The sequence below is a fragment of the Mastigoproctus giganteus genome, chromosome 7 (assembly GCF_048544385.1).
Source record: "Mastigoproctus giganteus isolate SK-2022 chromosome 7, ASM4854438v1, whole genome shotgun sequence".
Classification (NCBI taxonomy): domain Eukaryota; kingdom Metazoa; phylum Arthropoda; class Arachnida; order Uropygi; family Thelyphonidae; genus Mastigoproctus; species Mastigoproctus giganteus.
The window spans coordinates 17104129-17125088 of NC_143581.1; the positions used below are offsets into that span (position 1 = coordinate 17104129).

Consider the following 20960-nt stretch of genomic DNA (forward strand, 5'->3'; position numbering starts at 1 on the left):
TATAACCACATAAATTTTGGTCTCGATCTATTGAGGTACGCAATTTGATAACATAATACATTGCAATGCCAAAAGTTAGGGAACACCAAGTTTGTTGTATGATCAGAATAAATAGAATTTTAGGAAATCAATTATTCCTTTTTGGTACATGCTAAACTAAGCAGATTGATAACGGTCTACACTGCATTAACAAAAGTTAACGGAACATCAAAATAACACCAAGTTAGCTTTACAAGCGGAATACACAGACTGTGGAATATTTTCTCTTTTTGCATTTTAAGGTGTGCAGCTTGATGCCATTATACACCGCATTAATAAAAATTAGGGTAGACTAAGTTTGCCGTACAAAATCAATGTGACTATTTTAGATTTCCTTTCTGAACAGCCTAATTAAGCAGCTTGGTAAAACTATACACTGAATTACCAAAAGTTAGGGAGCTACATGTAAACTTCGTGAGGAAAAAAAAGGTGCTCGTTTTTTATTGATGTTCTTATGGATATTTTGCATTGCGCGTCATCATCAGAGGGACACCTGATAGCCTCGTAGGTGTGTTTTGGAATTTTTCTCACGGTCCACCACTTAAGTTTATTCCGCGCTCAATCAATGTGTGGGCGCACACCAGTCGAAGGTGTGATGCTATTTTATTGTTATTTCGTGCCGACTATTTGCGAAGTATGACTTATTCCCTCCCCACAACAAACAATGGCCACTACTTTCCCTTTGTTCCTGTGCATTAACACATTTCCGGGTCTGGAGAAGAGTTTTTAAACATCAAGGCTACGCGGAATAATTAAAATCTCATTTTATTATTGGCTCGTGTGAAGTCAGAGCCGGGATAATATTGAGAAAGGTAGAAGGAGAAGAAATAGTTTAATCTGTGACTCAACTAGTCTCTTCAAGGACAAGGCAGGAGCTATTGTTTCGCTCTATTTAATAACCCTCCCTCTCTTATCTGGTACAAATCTGCTCGCCTCCGATTAGAATGGTTTCTGAAACTGGATTGTAGCCACGTTTGGATCTGCAATCAGGAAGAAGAAATGTTCACAATAGAAACGTGTTTCATTGATGCTTCATTACAATGGGGGAACCTTTGCTTTCAACCACTATTTTTTTTCCCACCGGTAGACTGCTCTGCAGAGGACCTTATCCTACCCGAGTCCAATGTAATCTGTAAACAAATAGGTTGCCTCATTCTGGGATACGAAGTTAAAACAACTGAACGAAGTTCTGTATATTTATTTCCGATTAGCTAAGAAGAATGCCTTTCGTCATAGCCGGTAACAAAAATCTAGTTTTCCTTTTGTGAAGGCATTTTTTAGGTTGGATTACTTAGAGGAAGTCCATATGTCGGCCATTTTGGATTGTCATTGACTTGGACTACGAAACTTAAGTGCAAGATCTTAAATTAAAAAAAAAATAGGACGCGCAAAGCAGCGAATATAAAAAAAAAAAGAGGGCGCTACGGAAGCATTACAGATAGAATGACAAAAATTGGGGATTACGTATAGAAAATAGACAGAATTAATTGCATACAAGAACGGATATTTGTGGTGGTGCCACCTAGGGAGCTAATGATTGCTTTCAGTCGTGACAAATGACATATTTAGGGGACTCATTTCCCCTTAAATGGAAACCTGGGTTTTTCCTGCCCCACATACATATCCTAGATAGAAGTAAATACATTCCTTTTTTTATTTAAAAGTGTCTAGCATTTTTATCTCTGCAGGTTAGTTAACGAGATTCATGGGTGGATAACAGGTAGTAGTACCCTTGTAGACGAATTCTTTAACCAACAATGATGGACCAAGAGCCAATTAACTTTGTCTTTGGTCAAACATAACACAGCAGTTTCCTCGGAGGAGAAACCTCTAGGTTCTTATTCCTTGGGTGATTGTCTATAATTACAGCTCCGAGGGGTGGGTGACACAGATCTCATTGGCTAAGTGGTCCACCACGTATACACGACGACCTTTGACCCTCCGTCTCTCCCCAAATGGAAGAAAGATGTGTTTGGTGCTACGGTAAATTGGGCCCAACGTGACTAGTGAAGCGAAAAATTGGACCACGGTTTATGAAGGCGCAAAGAAAAAAAGGGAAAAACAGCAAATGGAAGATACTAAATTGTGTCAATAATACCAGTCTTTGATTCATTAGTAAACAAACGTTTAACTGCTTGGTAGACGATCTGTTATAGTTCGACAAACAACTACTCAACCTACATATTAAGTGCTAAGTTGCATTAATGCATATTTAAATATTCATGCAATTGTGAAGGATATTACCCGTCTTTTCAAACCTGGAGAATTTACCCCAGAGCTACTGTGCTACTCGCGAAGCTGTTTTCAGTCATGAGTTACAGTGAAAAAAAGCGTTAATCGAAACGGATTCTAAGGGAGGACTACTGTTGACTCTTTGGTTATTACAGACCCCCATATTTCAGTTTGTAAATTGCATATAGTGTTATATAAACATCCTAAATCTTCATCGCAAAAGTTATGGGACACTCCACTCTGATTGCAGTCCTCATACCTTTCCAACGCAAAGCCACAAAGCAAGGATTGTAAACACGTAGTTCTAATAATATTGAAACATTTCAGTGGCCAGCACAGAGGAGCCCAAACTTCATCCCGATTAAACATCTTTGGATTCGACTGGAATGCAGAATTAGGGCAAGATCAAGATGCTCCTTTTTGTTAGAGGAGTACAGTTACTAATTTTTCCGATTTTGCAAACAATTAACAAAGACGCAAATAAAAATTAAGTTATACTAATAAAGAAAAGCCAATTTTTTTTTCTGCATAGAATGGCGATTGTCCACTCTTAAAACGCGAGTACTTTTTATAGCTGGTGTCATAAATTCATCGAATGTCAGCGGAAAGGTCAGCAGGCATAACGTTCTACATCGGGGAGTATGAATCCCCGATAAAACACTAAGAGGGTAGCGTAAAAGTCAGAGTGTTTTGTACTCTTGCAGCGCATTTTTATTTGTAGAACCAACAATAAATGCATGCAACTCGAAATACTAGAATTGTTGCTTCTTCCCAGCTGTTTGTGAAACAATCAGATGCTTTGTTTCAGCAGCACAACGGTACATCGCCACATTTTCAGAATTCATTTCTCGCCCATTAGGTTTAGATATCAGAAACACGACTATAAAAAGCTTAATGAAGATCAAAAGTACGTTCCCAATATAATCAATTCCTAAACTTTTATAGCTTCGAAACCTTTTTATTACAGATCCACAGAAGACGATGTATTTTTATTAAATCTGTATCAACCCAACGAGCAGCTACGTTTCGGTCTTTTTTTGTAAAGTGATGTAAAACTGTGATGGAATATTCATCAACATTGATTTACGAACAAGTAAAACTCGCTTGCCGACTTCTGTTTGCCGGAACATACCGTTCGTGAGAAGGGGGTCGGGAGAAAAGCAGGTGTAGGACAAACGCATATTCAGGTGTGAAGTGGTAGATTAATAGGAAGCGGGCAAGAAAGCCCCCGAGTTATGTTGTAATTCAGTAACCCGAGGAAAATTCGAGAGGGAAGTGAAACAGCTTGAGCGTGACCAAGGGGCAGAATAATTACAGGAAAGTGAGCCAAGATTTCTAGTAAAACACGTTGAAGTTTTTTTCTTTTCTTTTTCTCGCTTTACGTCTCATATTGTCTGGGGAAATCTCATTATTGCTGTTGTAAGGACAGGTGTTGTGTGCAAAGGAGTGTCCTGGGAAATTCTCTGTCATTCTTTCCGCTGATATTAAATTTTTATTTTTTAAAATCATTTAAGCATATATATATTTTTTAAATTCTGGAAAATTAACGATCAAGTCACCTAAGAAAAACAGTTAAGACTAGAATATTTCAACAAACACGAACGATAAAGTAATCTGAAACTTTTTTTTTGAAATACAAAAAAAAAATGCTTAAAATTTTTTAAAAATATCTTTTAAAAAGTTCCATTTATACTACACTTCAACCAGTAAGTACCCAACCAAGAAGCAAAAGCTGTAAAAGCTAAAATTCAAAAAAAGTACTACACATACTTCGTACCCTTTTTGGATTTTTAAAAAAAATCTCAGATTTTAAATTCTTAAAAAAATCTCAGATTTTCAAAAAATTAAAATGTCCTTTAAAAAACTTAAAATATCATTTAAAAAAATGAAATTTTTAAAAAGTTGAAATATCTTTAAAATACTTAATATTTCTAAATTATCCTTTAACAAATTTATATATTTAAAAAAATTATAATTTCTTAAAAAATTTTAAAAAATCTTTGCAATTTTAAAATTCTAAGAAATGCAAAGATTCAAAAGAGGCATAAAAACTAAAAATTGTAAAATATTCTAAAATTAAAAAGAATTTTTGAACAATATTTAAAAATTTTTAAACATTTTAAAATAAGTTTTGAGAGTTTCTAAAATTGTAAAAACTTCCTGGATTTTTTTTTTAGAAATTTTAAGAGAATCTAAAATTCTAAAACTTCCCGGTATTGCAAAACGTTCGATTCCTTTATACAAGGAATAATGACTTCCTTATCCCATCCGATAAGTTTATTTAGGTACTGCTGAAGTAACAAACTCTCAACTGGTGCAATTAACCATCTTGCCAAACTTGGGATCATCTTCAAAACTTAGACAAACTTGAAATTCCTACATTAGTATCACTGATAAATATTAAAAGCATTAACGGGCCTACCACGAGCCTTTGTGAAACCACTGCCGACCCTTCTTGAGCTCTTCCCTTAACGTTGCTCATTTTGTCCTTTGAGCTATTTTTATTAAAAATAGAGAATTTTGAATGTCATAGTTCATGGAGGGTTTTATAAAAGTTAAAAAAATAATAATAAAAAAAAAATTCCCATGCCGGGAATCGAACCCGGGCCTCCTGGGTGAAAGCCAGGTATCCTAGCCACTAGACCACATGGGATGATGATGTCTGTTATTTATTAATAGAAGGAATATGTGTAAATTAATGTCATTTTAATTGTTTATTGCAAAAGGATAAAATGAGAAAGAGAAAAAGATGAGGAAGAGATTCTGCGAATTTTTTAAAATTACCCCGACAGCTCTCTTTTGGATAGGGTTTAGAAGCTTGACAGAAGCTTTGGTGGCACCACCCCAGATGTGTGAACATATATTCCATGGTAAGGAAGATTTCAGGTTAGCTTAGAAGTAAACTAACGCCGAGAGCGAAAGAAAAAGCCCAAATTTTTGTATGCAGAGGAAACGATAAATGTGATGTGCTTATGTCAATTGTGAATTTAGAAGTCAGGGTAATCCATAATAGAGATATGTGATCTTGTCTAGAAATTCGAGTGCTGTTGCGCAATTAAACCATATGTTCTTCACTATTGTTCCGAAAACAATAAAGGACCTAACGGTGAACCTTATGGGACTCCACCAATGACATTAGTCTACAAAGAGCAGCGCCCACTTATAAACAGCCTGTCTCCTACCACTTAACCACCCCCTTTTTTGATAGGAATAACTTTCCCCTAATGCACATCGCTTCAGTTTATGTAATAATTGTTCATCTGGAACTGTATCACCAGCACAAGTTGTCCTGTGGGTTCTTCAGGCCACTGCCGACCGTGGATTCTTCTTTCCACCCAACACGCACTAAGTATTATTCTTTTACACGTTTGAAACTCATTTGTTCAAGCAGGTGAAGCAAGAACTGAACCAACAAATGTTTCTGTGTCTGTTTGTCTAATAATTAAAAGGGCCGTGGACTTTTTTATCCCTCACAAACAAAAATTTAAAACTCGGTAAAGGTTTCTCATTGTTGTCAATAGATGGTGCCACCGTATAGTTACACTGATGGAGAAAATACCGTTTACAGGTAAAACGATTAAGGAGAACTGTGTATGGTAATTTGAAAGGTAGGTCGGTGGGAGGAGGGAAGTCAAAGGTGACCCATTGAGTTTTACAACTTTTTAAACAAGTTTTATTGAGTATTATTAAGGCGGTGGCGTTGTTTTCAGAATTACAGTGTGAGCGATCCAACGGACGTTGAAGTGGGTGGTCTTCCAAGTGCTATTTTATATTCCGTGAATGGACGGCGCATCGAGTAAACGCAGCAGCAATCAGCGCCACCTTCCGTACGCTTGTTTTTGTAAAGTGATTGTTCTCCGTAGTGTTTTTGTTCAACTGGGTACCAATTAACGGACAATTATGCTCAGTAACCTCAACAGAAGCAAAATCCTATTTTAATTAAATATCTAGGTGATAACTGCTCACGTGGTTTCCTCCCAAATATTTTTATTATTGCCTAAAATGGCCAAGGTCGCTCTAATTTTTTCTTATTAGTATACTCTAATAAAAAAAATGAAATCGTCCAATGGCTTTTACAAGGGAACAAAAAATGTAGAAATTGTCTAGTGTGATATTTTGAGGGACGTAATGCCCCCTTTCTTTCTAATACCACCCCAGTGGTTATTAATTTTTCGAATAAAATATAGGGGATTGAAATTATAGACATAAATGAAAACAATTCCATTTATTTTAATCTTTTGCGAAACTTAGGGGGCAAGAGTGTGATTTTGGGTGGGAGAAGCCTCCAATAGTCTCCGCGTTCCCCTTCCTTGTCCATCGCTACGTCCGTGGCCCTTTCATATTGCATCAGCGGCCACCTGGCACAGTTCCTGGGATGTTTCTCGATTAACCCACCGCACTGGGTCCTGTTAATTGCCCAGATAGCTAATGATGACTTCCATAATGCATTTTGTGTGTGGACACACCCATTTTTAGCTTGGATACCCGGGGTATATGGAAGGGACCTTAACCCTTTCCACGCTGTTTTCGGAGTCATTAATAACAGCGAGTTGTTGACCACCTCATCATAATTCAGCGCGTTTATCGTGTAAGGCATCCTTTGTAAGTGTAGCGAAGGTTATAGAGCGCTGGCCAGCGATACAGTGTGCCGTCGCTCCGTAAATAATTGACGGCATAGTGAAAAAGGTACCGCCTCTTGAGTCATCGGCGTAAACACCGGAATATTCACACACCTCGCTGTGCTGTTCGCTTTTGAAACTAAGGTGTGCAGTAAAAGTTCTGGGAAGGGAAAGGGGGGAGAGATGCATTCTTTCCCCCCTTTTCCTATTTTATATTTCTCTCTCTCGGAGTGAGAGAGAGAAATAGAAAATAGAAAGAACGAGAATAAAAGAGAAAGACAGGAAAGAGAGAAAGAATAAAATAGAAAGAGAGAGAAAGAACAGAGAAAGCTGAAAAGGGGAAGGGGGAAGAGAGAGACAAAAAGGTAAGGGAGGAGGAGGAAGAAAATAGAGAGAGAGAGAGAGAAAGAGGGGCGGAAGGAGAAAGACAAAGAAAAACAAAAGGAGAGAAAGAGATGGAGAGGAGAGGAAGATCAAAGAGAAAGAAAAACAAAAGGAGAGAAAGAGAGAGAGGGGAGGAAGATCAAAGAGAAAGAAAAACAAAAGGAGAGAAAGAGAGAGAACGAAACAGGAACAGACAGAGAAAGATGGAAAGAATGAAAAAAGAGAAAGACGGAAAGAAAATGAAAGAAAGAGACAGGCCAAAAAGAAGGGGAGAAGAAAGAAGACAGAAAGAGAGGAAGGGGAAGAGAAAAGATAAACAGAGATAAAGAGACAGAGAAGAGAGAAAAAAACAATTAGTAGGAGGGAGAGAGAGAGAGAGAGGTGGAAAGAGAGAAAGGAAGAGAAAAGAGAGACTGAGGGATTGAAATACAGAAAGGGAGAAAGAAAGAGATAGAGAATGAAGAAAAGAGACAGCAGGGGAACAGAATAAAGAAAAGAGACAAAGAAAGGCAACGGAAGAGAAGTAAGAAAACAGACAGAAAGAGAGGGAGGCGAAAGTGAAAGAAAAAGAAAAAAAAGGAGAGAAACAGAGAAAGATCGAAAGAGAGAGAGAAAAGAGAAATATGCAAAGAAACAGAGAAAGAAAATGAAAGAAAGGCAGAAAGGAAGGGGAGGAGAAAGAAGAAAAAAGGCAGAAAGAGAGGGAGGGGAAGAGGAATGAGAGAAAGATAAACAGAGAGAATGAAACAAACAGTGAGAGAGACGGAAAGAGAGAAAGGAAAGACAGAAAGAGAAAGACGAAAAGGGAGAGAGAAAGAGACAGGCAGGGGAGGAGAATGAAGAAAAGAGACAGAAAGAGAGTGAGGGGAAGGAGAGAGACAGAAAGAGGGGGACAGGAAGAAGAAAGAAAGAGAGAGAGAGACAGAAGAGAGGAGAGTGAAAGAGAGAAGGCACATGAAAACAAAAGATGAGAATAATCAAGAGAGAGAGTAGGGGGAGGGAGAAAGTGATCGGGCATGAATTGTGCAGCTAGGTGTGTGTGTGTGTGTGTGTGTAGTTCCAGTGTTGGAGGAAAGTCCCACAATCCCAAGTCCCGAGTGCTGGATATTCCGCTACCATGTGGCTGGCCTCGATTCTAGTTCCCGGACAGAAACGTGATGTTGCATTCGTTCACGTCAGGAATCTCTCTTTCTCTCTCTCCTTCTGTTTTGTAGCGCAATCATTTCAGATCCGAGCGCATCCCACAGTCCTTCAACCTGCACCCATCCGGTTTCCATTATCATCTCTCACGACGTTGGGGGGGGGGAAGGGTCATCGGTATTGTACTGACACAAAAAAACAAAAAACAAAAAAAACTTCGGCTAAGCAAATGGACGAACTTTACACTCGATAGTGTTCAGAACGCCGTTCACGGTGTCTAAACAAATAACCCACAGGTGGCGCTTCATGCACACAATTGCCAGCAAATTTGTGGTAAGTTTCTGTATTTACTTGATGTATCTCTTTAGTGGCATCACACATTAAATGAAACGCACACCATTCGAAAGCTTTAATCGGCAAGCAGTATTTTCCATACACACAAGAAATTTTATCGTGAAACTGGCACACTGCGGACATCTTCATTAGCATCAAATTACCAAATTAATCACTAATAACGACCACACCGCTTATATCCGGATCTGTGATCTGCACTAGTTCGCCAAAACGAGATTAAACACCCTAATCGTGATGAGGACAGCGATTTAACAAGCCACGAAATGCGAGCCTCACGCATTTATTAAACGCGTCAATTTTTTAATAATATTTTTTCGGCCGTCCCTCCTTAGCGTGACCAGATGGTGCCGATACCAGTCTTGTATAATGATCCGTTCTTCCTTCAAAAGAACCATGCCTAATATTTATTACCTTTAGGAGAGATATTTGCATAAAATATAGGCCTACAGGAGTGTCCGACAGCGGTGCTGCCATCTAAACGTAATATATCAAAAGAAGAAAAATGTTGTGTGTGTGTGTCTATTTCGGGTTGTGCAACTCCAGTGCAGCCATAAATCATTGCGTATCGGGTAGCGAGATTAAGGATCATTAAGAAACATGTCTGAAAACGCATATTGCAGTAAAATGTACTGATGTACTCAATAATTAATCCACTTAAAGTGCGCAATAATTGCTGTTGCAAGCTCGTATTTTTACGATCATGTTTTTATCATTATTGGATTACAAGGTCCTGTGTTTTATTTCCAACTTTTTTGCTTGACATAAAATCTTAGAAAGGTGAGACATTTTCCTCATCAATTGCAACTGGGTTTTCCAAAAGGTTGAAAAATCCTGTCACCATAATAATTCTCCTATCTTCACAAGATAAGTCGTTTCAGACAGATCCCTGCGTCTTGCTCAGCATTATCGAAAGTTTTGATCAATCAAGCAAAACAGAAGTGACAATCGCTAGACCTTGAGAATCTATAGCAGGAAAAAGGATTTCACAGATGAAACAAAACCCTGTTCCTGTACTTTTCGGTTTTTGTCCAAACGTGTTTCTCCCCCCCTATTGTTGTGCAAAAAGACTATACGTAAAAGTTACCATGGCAACAAAGATGTTATCCAATTCTAAGAACCAACCATGTTGTTTGTCATTATGGATGGAGCTACAGACGCATCCATTCCGGGTACAATAAAGATTAGTTATTACAGCGTCTGAGTGATAACACAATATGTAAGAAAACTGGAAGTATAATAATAATAAACAGAGAACGTTGATAAATTAAACATAAGGAAATACATAAGTGGATGCATAAAAGGAAATACAGCTCAAAACTCAAAGTATAATACGCCACAATAAAACACCACAATGTACAAAGAAGATGTAGGTGGAAAACTGAAAAGTCACTAAGCTATCTTCAAATCATATGGTATTGTTGGCCTGAGGCATTAGGACGAGCTTCAAGGAGAAGGACCAAGGACAGAGAAGTGCAATTTAAGGATGCGGCGTCTGTATTCTCTGTCACAAGCGAACTTATTAAGGCCAGCATTCAAAGACTGGGCACATGAGAGTAGCTGAAAACGCAGAAATCTATCGGATAGGTGGAGACAGCTAAGATGTGGGCACAAAGTTAGAGTCGCTCTGAGGGAAGGCTGCGGGACTCTCCAAGAGCACAAGTCCCAGAATGATGGTGCTGAAATCTTCCGGACGATCATTTTGACAATTGTGGTAAGGCGTTTTACCCTAACCGGCGTGAGCAGCATGTGAATTTGTGTCAAACTGGCCATTTCAATTGTTCTTAACGTGGAGGAAGTTTATAAAGGTAAGGCATTTTTTTTTTTTTTTTTTTTTGTCAACTGCAACTGGGTTTTCCGAAAGGCTGAAAAATCCTGTCAACATAATAATTTTCCTATTGATTCAGATTACACAAGATAAGATATGAGTGAAAGCAAACACTAGCTACAATAATAAACGGATTTAATAATAATAAAGTCGTTTCAGGCAGGTCCCTGCGTCTTGCTGAGCATTATCGAATGTTTTGATCAATCACGTAAACAGAAGTGACAAATCGCTAGGCCTGAAGAATCTATATCAGGAAAAAGGATTAGACAGATGGAACAAAACCCTGTCCTTGCACCTTTTAATCTAACTCTCTCATTCCTGTGCCAAAAGATTGTACGTAAAAGTTACCATGGCGACAAAGACATTATCCAATTCTAAGAACCAACGACGTCGTTTGACGTTATGGATGGAGTTACGGAAAAATGCGTTCCCAATCCAACGAACATTAGTTATTACACCGTCTGTAGAACATTAATGTAGGGCAAAGCCTCATTTTATTTATAATGAGAAAACTGTAGTTGCTACTAAATGCATAGCTCTCGTATTGTGGAGACCATGTTCTCCACCATGAGTTGCCTCGCCACTGCACTACTATAAACAGCCTCTCGATTCGAGCCGTAGGGAACATAATTATACACAGTTCTGTGATGTTTCCCTGCTGATAATAAACCCGAACTACACTGAAAGGACAGAATTCATGGGATACCTGGTTCCTGGGCAACGCGACGCTCTCACCCCTCTCGCTAGTGGACGAACCCACCGCTTGGCAGGTATATAGGTATAGGTACACTGCATCACTGCATTCACGTAGACGATAATTCGATGTCAGTATGGATAAACGTCGTTAGGTAACCGACTTTGAAAGAAGGATGATGGTGGGTGCCAAACGCATGGGTCGGGCACCCAATATCATCCCTCTTATTAATGAGTTGGTACAGAAATTGCGCTATCCCCGTTCGACAGTATCAAGAGTGTATCGGGAATACGCCATTTTCGGAATAACATCTCATCGTGGACAGCGCTGCCGGCGGAAAAAAGTGGTGGATGAACGTGGCCGTCGACGTCTGTCTCGCATTGTTTCAGCCAACCGGAGAGCGACAGTGGCACAAATCACCGCCGACTTCAACGAGGGAAGTGCCAGAAACGTCTCCACCAAGACCATCAGGCGATCATTAGCCACAATAGGTTATGGGAGCCGCCGAACCACCACAGTCCCGTTGCTATTACCACGACACAGGACTGTTCGCCTCAACTGGGCGAAAGACCATTGGCACTGGACCTTGAATGATTGGAGACGGGTCCGATGAGTTCCGTTTCCAGTTATTTCGAAAGGACGGGAGGGTGCGTATCTTTCGGAAACCGCACGAATCTATGCACCCGTCATGTCAACAAAGAACTGTTCAGGCAGGTGGACGGTCGGTAATGGTCTGGGGCGTGTTCAACTGGCACACGAATGGATCTCTGGTACGTCTACAGGCATATCTGAACGTTCCAGATTACGTGTCCATCCTCGCAGACCATTTGTATCCCTTCATGGTCATCGTGCATGCACAGGGCAATGGACTCTTTCAGCAGGACAATGCGCCTCCTCACAGAGCCGTGGTGACTAGAACATGGTTCGAAGAGCATTCTGCAGATTTTACCACCATGGAATGGCCTCCCTGTTCACCAGACATGAACCCTGTGGAGCATCTTTGGGATGCTGTGGAAAGGTCCGTTCGAACTTTGAATCCTCCACCTAGGAATGCGACAGAATTATGGAAAGCAGTGCAGCAAGCATGGATGGAAATACTTGTGGAACGCTTTCGTGAGCTAGTGGACTCAATACCTCGCCATGTGAGTACCATTATCCGTGCGAAAGGTGGACCTACCCGTTACTAGGTAAGTAAGCCTCACTACAATACAAGCCCTGCTAATGATCGGAGTTGACCTCCAGAATTTCGCTTCGGATCGCAATTACAGGCGCTCGTTGGCCGAACTTGTTCCGCTTTTGTTTGGCCCCTGATGTCGACTCATACTGATATCTCCACCTGCTATCTGCTATGAGGTGCAGAACGACACTTCGCAGGCACATCGACGAACTGTTTCACAAGATAATGCGATACCGAACATCAATTTGGCACTGTGAAATATTCTGACTTGTGTGAATATCCTGAAATACCGGTATGTGCTTTGTACATATGAACGTGTACATACCTTGGAGTACTGCTGCCTTATATTCATATCTATTGAATGGTTAATGGTATTTTTAAGTTAATTTCATGTTATGTTATCTATACTGTACATATTTTTATATTACCCTATATCATTGTCAAGCCCCTGGCCTCCTGGCTGTGGCGGGCACATTTTGTATCTTTAGTGTACAATAAAGATTTTCCTTCTTTTTCTTCTTTTTCTATCCCATGATTTCTGTCTACTCACTGCACATTTTTAATGGAAATTTCGAAAGTTACTTGAAATTTTTACAAATAAAAAAAACAAAAAAACGAATATATTGGTGGAGGTGCGTCTTGTTTATTTCAAATTTTTACATATTTTACAAATTTGTTATAGAAAAATTATAGAAACTTTTGAAAAAGTTAAAAAAAAACTTCTAGAAGATTTTTTTTATAAACTTCTATAAAACTTCTAGAAGTTTATAGAAGTTTTAAAAAAGCTTCTATAAAAGTAACCTTTTATAGAAAAATACCGGTAAAATATATATATATATAAAAAAAAAGAAATATCAAAGGCTACGCCCTCTTATAAAGATGACCGAGAACTGAATTTCTTGTACATTAGACTGGGTTAAACTTGTGCTATTTTGACTTCCTCGGGCGAGCTCCACACACTAACTAACATGGGCCTCTTAGTTTTCTTTTAAGTGCTGAATAAGCTGCAAGAATAGATGCATATTTGTTTCCATTATGAAGGAGAACTCCTTTCAGGGTTGCGTCCATGAGTCGATAAAGAACTCTCACTCTGTTGGTTGGCAGATAATTACAAAAAAGTTCCTAACTGCAGCAAAGTTGTTGCAATACATCACTGAACCTTTTTCGGAAAAATGGGAAACCAATTTTTTTTAAAGATGGTTATGCTAAGAAAAGACTGTTCTTGGACTAGCAGATTCTTGGATTTTAGTGTTGATTCTAAAAGCTCTGCGGACCCTTTGGGTAGATTTAATCTACTCGGAGCCCACTTGTCCCAAAAAACGCCGAAACCGCCATCATCAGCCCTAAGTTCCTTAACAGCCATCAATGGCTGCAAGCTGCCACCTAGAATGAATGAATGCACCAGAAAAGAACTGAATGTAGAAGAAACACTTCACAGGTTTATATAGCTATCAGTCTTGCAGGTCTCGACATGTCTAAACTCGTCTGGGTACATCTATACCTGCCAGCAGGAAAGGAAGTAGTACGTACATCGCGTATATAATTCTTACAATTGTAAAAGAAGTGTACGTGATAGGTAAAAACGGTTTGAATTTTTAGAATTAGCACTAAAACAATACAAGAAACACCATGAATTTTGGAAACATCAGAATATACGCAGACCAGTGTAATTTAGAAGAGGATCTGCTTCCTTACGCTACTGAAAAAGTGAACTGTCTTAGTCATATTTGAATTATGCAAACTGTGATACCTATGAAAACAGCAAAATGATTATCCACAGATTCATTAACAAATATATATCCTGGATATTTCGATATCTGGCTCTCACTCAGGAGGCGCGGGTTCGATTCTCGCCATGGGAAGGCTCTCCTTTCTTACCCAACTGTATTCAACCTATTAAAACTTCAGTCCCATCCCATACGAAAGCGTCTGGTTGTTAAAGTGCAGACTCTTACATTAAACTATAATTCAAATAGGGCATTTAACTTCAAAATTTTTCATCACTGTCGGTAACGAATACCTAAAACATCATGAGGGAGACTGGTGCAGGGACTAGCATTACGAGCACCCCAGTTTTCGGCAATCCTCTTGGTGTAAATAACAAAAACACGAAGAGGATTGCAGAAACATACATGTACATGCATCATCCAGGCCTTCAACAAGGCTAATAGCGTTCTGCACCAACTCTTGCCGATCTTGACAATCCTGCATGAGAACATACAAATAAAACCTCTCTGTCTGTACCTCTATTGTATTTATCTTCAGGCGCTGTGTTCAATGATTTTATGCTCATCGACATCAGAGCCCTCCACCTTCAAATCCATCATTCTATTCATAGTTGATGACGCTATAAACAATCACCTATTGACCTCCATCACAATGCACCTGGAAGTCCGACGAACACTTAGGAAATAGCTGACGGACGGAAAATATAATTACAAATTACCTTCTTCCCAATGTCTATTGTTTCGTTTCCAATGGGTTTGTAAACCAGGAAAGAAAAATACCATTACTCCGGCGATGTCCTTGTTTAGGGTTAATAAAAGATGATTAAAATTTATTCCATTATCTGACTTGAAAGGGAGATAATTTACCCCTTCTTGTGTTGTTTTATAAGAGGGGAACGTAATTCCGAAGGCAATTTTAAAGTGTCCACAAACAAATTGTGGTTTAGCACTTGACCTGACGGCCGCTAGGTTTTTATTCGATTTCTATATGATGAACGACTGTAGCTCCGCCTACAGGAGGATTTTTCCTGCCGGCCTCAGTCATAATTAATGTTAATATTATAAAATATGTAACGGACTTCGAAATAAATAATTAATTTCTTTCTCTGCCTCTTGGATGTGCGAACGTGATTATGTACACGAACATCTCCAGTGGCTTATTATACGTCATCAAAAGCCCGTATCCCCCGCCTCTTGGAACTGTCTTAATGGTAAGTCTAAGAAAAACCCCTTTTCAACGGAGTTCTGGTTTTTCTGGTTGGTCTGGTGCAATCGTAGTTTTCGATTCAGCCTTCTTGATCATTATGTGAAAGTCACGACAAGTCTACTTCATCTATCGTAAAATTTATCCCTAATTCATCCCCCCCGCAGTTTGTGTGTCTCCACGTGCATGGAACATACACACATAAAGGAAAAGGGCATTTTGTTACTTTGATTGAACATAAGGTCCGGTTTTATTGACGTAAATTATTGAACAAACAAAATGGTTTAATACGCCAAACCATGTTCAGTTTCATTCAAAAAGTTCAGCCACAGATGGCCCGTGATATACAAAAGTTTGGAAAACAAGAAAATGAGGTCCAAGAATTAATTGGAGGTTAGCCACTGAGGGTAAGGGGAAGCCGTCATCGTTCCCAAATTCAGCTACTGTGTTCTACATTTGTACTAATCCTTATAGCAATGATAAGGGGCTGTATGAGGTGGGGGATAAGTAAGGTAGCGTGGTATTCTGTCACACATCATTGGCTTTTAAACAAAGACAGGAAAAGAGAGAAAAACACAAACAGAGAAAGAGAGAGAGAGGGGTCGTTGAACACTGGGCATGAACAAAACACAGCATTGATTCTGTGAGTGAGCAAACACTGATTATTGTATTTATTTGGCGTTAATATAACAAAAAGGCTTAAATTCCGTATTATACTTCGCAAGTGTTAAAATTAAGCATATTAGACGTATGCACCCATTTGTGTGTACTAAAAGACCATCATACTTCTCAAAAGGGAAGTGCCATTTATTTGTAGGAACAATACCGAGACAATGGCATATAATGTTAGAACACAAATCTGGATTCCTTTGCTAAACCAAATGAAAATATTAAAATAGTAAATAAGAATAAGCAGACATATCTGGTAAAATCGAAGATTTTAAGGTTCATAGTAGGTAAAAAAATTAAATTTAAAAAATAAAATAAAATATATATACAGTATATATATATTTTTTAATTCAAACAGCCATAACTCCATAATCGCTCCTAATCGGACAGACGTTTATATGAACTTCTTTCGTTATTTTCAGGTCCTGAATCAAACTTAAAAGTACGGTCCATATGTTATGAAAAACCTGTAAATTAGATAGATAATGGATACATTAATAAGTGGCCACTTTATCAGGTACACCTACCTAAGGCCTCCGTAGCAGGAGCGGAAGTGCAGTAGCACATGCTCTTTGAGTAAACTGGGATTTAAGCCCATCACTGCTAAATACGCTCGATCTGCCAACCCGTACTGGACCAGCGTGGCATATTATGGTCCATTATCCCCCAATTTGAATTGTTGAGGAGGCTTCCGTCCTGAAGTGGGTTGATAATGGCTGCAGTTTTTTTACCTATTAGCGAGTAAGTCCAGCTTTAGCCCCGAAAACAGCCTGGAATCATCGTAGTATGAATCCAACTAGGTGTCGACAGCGTGACACAGGAACGCCAGAACATGCTAACGCCACTGTGCAACACAGTCGTTGATAACTGGATGGTTGCAGATCTCTACTTCAAAGGGCTCATTACACCTTATCTAACAGGTGTCCAATTAATTTGAGTTCGCAACTAGGGAAGCCACCTCAACAGATGGAATTCACTCTCGTATTCCTGAATCAGTTGTATGCAATTCTGTCCTTGTGACACGGTACATATCCTGTTGGCAGAATCCATTCGCAGATGGATACATTAAAGACCAGGATATGCCTGGTCAAAAACAATTTACAAATATCCTGTGGCATCCAAATGTTCTCCATTGGTATCAAGGGGACCAATGTGCGCCAAAAACACTTTCCACACTATTGCACCTCCATCAGCAGACTGCATTGTTGACACCTGATAGGATGGGTCCGTGAATTCGCCATATTCTGGTCCGAGCATCAGCGTGAAATAGCAGGAACCGAGATTCGTCGACCCAGGCAACGTTTCTATAATCTTCCACTATCCATTGCTGGTGTTCCTGAGCCCACTATAAACTGTACCTTCTGTTTTTTGAGCATGGGTGGAACCCATTCCGTCGTCAACTACAATATACCATGTGTGACCAGGTACAACAATTTGTGCATTCTGAAATTCCGCTTTGGTTATTACTATTGTACTGGGTTGTTGTTGGACTGACTCGAGGTTTAAAGTAATTTAAATATTTAGTCTTGCTCTACTATCTCTCCACTTTCTTTATATCGCATGGTACGAACACGTGACTCTAAAGAAACGCTTAATTTCATGAAAGCATAGGTTGCACCTAATAAAGTGGCCACTCAGTTTATATATATAGAGAGATAAACTATATATATATATATATTTTCAAATGTATACTAACACAAAAAGAGAAAGATGAATAAAAGATAGATATATATGTGCAAAGATGGAAAACGAGAAGGTAAAAGAAGAAGAAACAGAGAATGGATGAAAAAGCGAGTGATATTGTGGAAGAATTCAAGACAGAGAGAAAAAGAGAACAGAAAAGCGAATGAAAAGCAAACGTACCTGCTTCAGTTTCCTCCACGTGTGCCAGATCCACTCCATCTGCCCACATTCCCCGTTGGATCGGACAGTGGTTAATCCTTCAGTGACCAAATGAACAAGGGGGGACTTTACACAAAAATACGCACGCACGTGACTCCTCCCGAACAATTTTTCATAGCACGGACATCCCGCCTACCAACAGACGCTAATTCCGGAGTCGGAGGTCAACAACCCAGCGGTTAGTGGGTGTCTATAAGTTTAATAAGATTTCGAAGTCTTATCTGCTCGCCATCTTCTCCCGAGACAGAGGGAGGGAGGCTACGGACGTTGTCCGCCCGTCGAGTTCACACCGTCGAACACCGCAAGACAAATCGCCGCCGCTTCGCCGATACGAGAAGTGGCTTGTCCGTGCAACAAAGCTCGCGCCTCACCATCTCTTCATGCCGCTGATTGGGATGCAACAGGTGCGCTCCCCGCAGTCACGCGAAACGCGGGGATGAAACAAATGGGGGAGGGGGGAATCGCCAGCTAGTCACGTGCGACGGAAGGTCACTCCGTATTCAGAGAGGCAAGCGAAAACACCGGTGTACACCTGTCCAAAGTGCTGTTATGTGTTTTTGTTGGTTAAGTGACCTGTCAGATCACACACCTCATTTAGCAAGAGTTGCTGGCTTCGTAGGTTGTTTTGGCACGAGCGCAGAAAGCAACTGGGAGTGCACCAGTAGGTCAGTTCCTCAACCACAGAACCCATGACTTGCACTATTTCCACCTTAGTATTGCGGAATATCTTCCACAGAAAAAAAAGAAAAAAAGAAGGGTTTCAGAAGATGGCGCCACCATATACCGGTACATATCCCCTTTACTATTCCGATACTGTCTTCAATGCGGTAGAATACCTCTTCTCTCTCTCTCTCTTAAAGAAACGGGAGAAGGGATTAATGTTTCTTAGCGATTATTTTGGCCTTGGTGTAGCTTATTACAGCCTTGGGACTTGCTTGGTTAAGTGACAAAAAAAGTGGACATGTCTGGCTAGTTCTTAGGAGTATGTCATTTATATTCAACACGGAGAGGTTGGCCTGCACAACCCCCCTAATGGTAGGTTTCATATATATTGTAATGATTTTCAAAAGATTCAATTAATAGGTTACAACACGGACCTTATCAGTCAACAGGTATGGCTGTCTTTCTGATTTGAAGTCATCTAGAAATTTGATTGGTTTACTTATACGATTCTGGACAGGATACCATACAAAGAAAGAAAAAATTACGATCTTTATATCATTGTAGCTATTTTTCTGGTGGAAGGAGACACAAACTCATTGAAAAGTCCAATGTAGTCCAAACAGAACCACTCAATCTCTTTGCTGTATAATCCTGGGAAAACCGATGTGACTTTGTGGAGCAATATTACTAACTGGATGTTCCAGAATTATATGACATATTGAGAGCTTATCTTTCAAGCCATTGCATGCATATCCATAGAAACCAGTCCAGTGACGCAAGAATCTATTTTTTTTTTTATATAATAAGTAACAAAAGAATCTACATATGAACAAAAACTTGAAGGTTTTAATAAGACTGGTATAGACAGGACGTATACAATAAATTCTCTTTTGAAAATTCCTTAACCCATTTTATCTTCAGACGGCATAGATACACGTGTGCAAGCTCACGTAGTCATTCGCTGTCCTTGACAAATTGGCTTCGCTTTTCTCTTTTGAAAGTTTATTTATGAATTTTTCCACACTTGCAACAGAAAATCTGATGATTAAAAACAATAAAACACACAAAGATAGCTTTGATATTTGAAAATGACTTACTTGGTGCAAAAACCATTCTGGTGTAGCTATACTTTCGTTAATGATAGTACAATATCACTGTCATCTTTGTGACCTTTGACCTTTAATGATTTTTTTTCTAATTATTTTCTCCTTTCATTTACTAGAGATCTGAATTGCTGCAGGGGTTTGCTTTATCTTCCATCTAATTAATGAAGACATAAGTTACGTCTTCAATAATGCCCTATAACGTGTTTGGGGTAGGGGTGGGGGTGAGGTAGAATCTTCACATAGCAAAGGAGGTAAATCACGAAATTCCCCGCTACAAAGTGGCTTGGAATGCAGCTACAAACTGGTTTTTAACAAAGTCGTGTTGGAACTGTCAAAATGCGTTGATAGGTTACTGGAATAACAACCACCAAATTTATCGCTGATCGAAATAAAAGTTGTCTTTCTTGGTTCCTAAGGCAATAACGGACAGTTTTTAATATATATTTCCCTTCCCCCTTTTTACTATAAACGAGGATCGTGAGCATGTATAGACAAGAAAGATTTTATCTGTATTCATCTGACATAACCAATATTAGGCTTAAGTCACTTTTGGGTCAACAGTGCTCTCATTAGTAAAAATATTTGCAAGAATTGGGAAGCGTTTCTTCCCGCTAGATGGAAGCACTATATTTAATATACAATTTCATTATTATTATTATTTATTTATTATTTTTTTTGCAAGGAAATTTCAAAATTGTGATCCGTAGCGAATAAATGAAACGTTGACTTTGAGAAACAAATATTTCCAAGACTGGGAATATTAGTTTACTCAAGTTCTTCGGAGAGCTGGAATTTCTACCACACCTTTGCTCACCTTTGCTCTAAAGGGGACACACCTTAGTATTTGGAATAAGGAAGTGTCCCCGTTATTTCCTGTTTCTTCTCCCCCCCTTCCCTTTTCTAATTAAGGGGCCACCGGCCTTCAGCCTTCCCACATTATTCAAATCAGTCAACAAGGCAACGTAGTTTGGTAATATGACAAAAATTACTGTTCCAGGTTGCTTCAGCCACCCTGCTGTGCCTAACACAAGGGACATATTTGCCCCCGAGCTCCGGATTAGCGGAGATTTTTGTTCATTCCATTATGTTCGTTCTATTTTCATTTTCCATTACCTTCGTGGGTATGCTGTTTGGATTTTTATTCTTTAAAACGTTTTGTTTGAATGAAAGGTAAACAAAACATCAGGATTTACTTTTCTTATAGCTTTCAGGGGTGTAAAAAGCT

The 20960-nt window shown here is 39.3% G+C and overlaps 1 non-coding gene across 1 annotated transcript; it reads right to left on the minus strand.

Moving 5' to 3' along the window:
* Positions 1-4852: 4852 nt before the first annotated feature.
* On the minus strand, positions 4853-4924 carry TRNAE-UUC (transfer RNA glutamic acid (anticodon UUC)). Its single transcript has one exon. It is a non-coding gene; the product is annotated as a tRNA-Glu (tRNA).
* Positions 4925-20960: the final 16036 nt, after the last annotated feature.